Genomic DNA, 3,646 nt, shown 5'->3' with positions numbered 1-3,646 from the left:
AGGGAGGGAGGGAAGGAAGGAAGGAAGGAAGGAAGGAAGGAAGGAAGGAAGGAAGGAAGGAAGGAAGGAAGGAAAAGCTAGAAAGAGAACGAAAGAAAGAAAATAGACACTGAGAAACACACACACACACACACACAAACAAACTAGGATCCCAGAAAGGGTCTTTGCATGCCACATTCATCCCTGCAGCCTTCTAACCAGTCAAGATCACAAGGATGTCTGCTGTGTTCAGGTTAACCCAGGATCTGAACCCTAAGCTTTCCCATATAGCTACAGTACCATGCCCTTTTGCCTGTGCCACTGCAACTGAGTTTGTTTATTTTTTGAATGGTCTGAAATTGCCTACTCAAATGTAATATATGTTCGATTTTTTATAGAGCTTTTGTTTGTTTTTGTTTTTGCCTTAGGATATGGACTTGCTAGAGACAGATAGAGAGAGACAGAAACAGTGAGATGGAGTGTGAGAATTCACCTCCCAAGGCAGATGGCCATGTTGTAATCCCTTCTCCTCCATTTCCCTTCCAGAATCTTGGGCATGCACACATAAACATCTGGCATGATTTTTCAAGCCACCAAATCTAGAACTTGAACTGTGGTCAGCCATGTGGGAGTCCAGCAACATAACCACTATGCTATCTGCTGGCCCTGAAGGCCTAAGAACTTTTCATCAATTTTAATAGCAGAACCAGCTGTCCCAACATATTTTACACTGTAGTAATCTTGTCCCAACATATTTTCCATTGTAGTAATCCTTTTCCTACATGATTCAGAAAAGATGATAATTAGTGTCTTATGTTAAGGAAACTTGTATTTTACAGCATGTATTTAAGATAAGTCTCAGACACATCAATTTCATAAAAGAAATTATTCAAACATGGAAAGTTTCCTAGGAAATAGAAAGTGTATAACTAAATGCCCATATTTGAAGTTTTATCTCATAAAACATTATTGCTAGTGATCTAAATCCAATTGAGCAAAAAACATTTTTAGGTATTATGAATCATCACATTTACTGAAGAAAATTATTCAAGTAGTCATTGAAAGACAAATGAAAATGGGGAAAATTTTGAACATTTGGAAAGTTTCCTAGGAAATAGAAAGTGTATAACTAAATGCCCATATTTGAAGTTTTATCTCATAAAACATTATTGCTAGTGATCTAAATCCAATTGAGCAAAAAACATTTTTAGGTATTATGAATCATCACATTTACTGAAGAAAATTATTCAAGTAGTCATTGAAAGACAAATGAAAATGGGGAAAATTTTGAACATTGATATAACACAATAGTTTTATTGAAGCACAGGGATACCATCCCTGGGTTTGAGAAATACAGGATTAACAGATCTCACTTTAATGAGATCTGAATCTGAATCACAGATTCAGAAACCGTGTTTTAATTACTTTTCAGTAAGAGTCCTTTTAAAATTCCCTTTTTATATGAATTAGTTTTAGCAATTCTAATTGGTTTGAATATTATAACACAATAGTTTTATTGAAGCACAGGGATACCATCCCTGGGTTTGAGAAATACAGGATTAACAGATCTCACTTTAATGAGATCTGAATCTGAATCACAGATTCAGAAACCGTGTTTTAATTACTTTTCAGTAAGAGTCCTTTTAAAATTCCCTTTTTATATGAATTAGTTTTAGCAATTCTAATTGGTTTGAATATTGATTTAATCTTCTTTTTATATGAAGTAGTTTTAGCAATTCTAATTGGTTTGAATATTGATTTAATCATCTTGTCCATAAAGGGTACTTTAATCAACTATATTATACTAAAACATGAGGATAATATGCTATGTTCACTAATATTAATTTTTATTGTTTTATTGAATCTTAATAAAAGTGGAAAATAATTAACATTCTTCCCTTGTGTTCAAGAAAATTCATTGTATTAGGTCACTGGGCATGTCATCAAGTATTTTTCTGTTTTTCTATACAAAAATGGGTCACAACTTTCCCAGTGACCCAATAAAATATAGCTAGGAAATTGCTGGGTAAAAGATGAAAGAATTTTCTCTGGATGCCAGATGGATGGCAGCACAGTGGTAAAATACATTGCCCTGAGAAGCTTGTCCCCATGTAAAGGTTCCAGGTTCTTGTCTAGAGACATCCTTAACCTCACTAGGCATGTGTATGCTCATGTGAGGTGGTGAAAGCTGGAGATAGATCTTGGCAACAAAACCTTCTCTAGAGCACAATCTCTGTCTGTCTCCCTAATATATAGAAGAAATAAACTAATAATACATTTTTTAAAAAGGAACTTTTTTTATTTCTCACTTTGCTGATTTTTTTGTTTGTTTTATCATGAACAGTTATATGAATTTATGTGTCAAACAGGCCAAAGACATTTGGCCAAACATTATTTTGGGTGTTTTGTGAGGGTGTTTTTGGATGAGATTAATGTTTACATCAGTGAACTAAGTAAAACACTTTCCCTAACATGAGTATGCCTCATTCATCAGCTGAGTGCATAAGTGGAGAAAAAAGCTGATCCTATTCCAACTAATAAAGGATTCCACCTGCCTCTCCTGCCTTTGCATTGGGAAATTAGATTTTATATCTTTCTTTTTTTTTTTTAAGTAAAGAAATGTTTAACAGATGTAAACGATTTGCCACCAAATACTGTTAAACACATTATCTTGCAGCATATCGCTTTCGAGTTAAAATGTCAGAAACAAACACCAATATTTACAATTCTGTTAAGGAATGGTAAATAATGACACATTAAGGCGTAAATTCTTTTGGCTTATAATTCTTAAAAGAATGCTAATAGCAAAAGTGATGCAAAATCTTCAGTGTGAGATTATGATTAAGCTACATTTTACAAAAATATGGTGTAAAATGGCAATAATCCCATTCAACATCCTGGATTAGATCCCTTCAGGAGGGACTGATAATTTATACAGTCAAACTTTAAAATTTACAGATAAAGGCAGTCCAATACTGAAAGGCAGTCTAATACTGCCCTGAGAAGTACATCTCTGAACATATACAGCTTTCAGGCCACAGTTTTGAAGGTCTGAAGTATCAAGCTGGTTTGATGAATTAGTCGGTTGGTACTTACAAACACATTTATTGCCTTGCCATCTTTAAAATATGTTTTTAGAGTATCACTGAAACTTTTGGAATACTTTACAGATTCTTTCTTTTGGTGTTCAAGTGCCCTGCGATTCTGGTACTGATATATCTTGAAGACATTATTCACTGTATCAAGTTCTTTTATTGCGCTAGCTATATCCTTGATTGTCTGCAGAAACCTCACTCTGTCATTGATCTCATCTGGGATCTTACTGAGAATTTGTTTAAGTGCTCGTGCCTTCTCATTTAGGTCCTGGAATTCTGGCTCTGGTTGTTCAGTCATATACTCTTCTACATCATCAGCTGCCGTACGAAGAAGGGACTCTGTGAAGTTAACTTCTACACTTTTTTTCTCTAAAATTTTCATTATGATGTCTTGTGTGAGACCTGGATTTTCCTTTTCAGCCTTAATGAATGTGGCTCTCAGCATCTGAGCTGCAGACAGATTTACTCATTCTAAACTCATTGAACACAGGATACATGACTGCATAGAGGGGCATAGAAACCATGGAAGTGGTCTCAGCTACATTCTTCATCTTTTCTATTGTCATCCTCAT

The 3,646-nt window shown here is 34.7% G+C and overlaps 1 pseudogene; it reads right to left on the bottom strand.

Moving 5' to 3' along the window:
* Positions 1-2,983: 2,983 nt before the first annotated feature.
* Positions 2,984-3,646, bottom strand: LOC102482881 (programmed cell death protein 10 pseudogene; annotated as a pseudogene).

The sequence above is a fragment of the Tupaia chinensis genome, unplaced genomic scaffold, assembly GCF_000334495.1.
Source record: "Tupaia chinensis unplaced genomic scaffold, TupChi_1.0 Scaffold000564_1, whole genome shotgun sequence".
In the NCBI taxonomy this organism is placed as follows: domain Eukaryota; kingdom Metazoa; phylum Chordata; class Mammalia; order Scandentia; family Tupaiidae; genus Tupaia; species Tupaia belangeri.
Note: the sequence above shows the minus strand (reverse complement) of the source record. Positions and strands in the feature narration are given on the sequence as shown.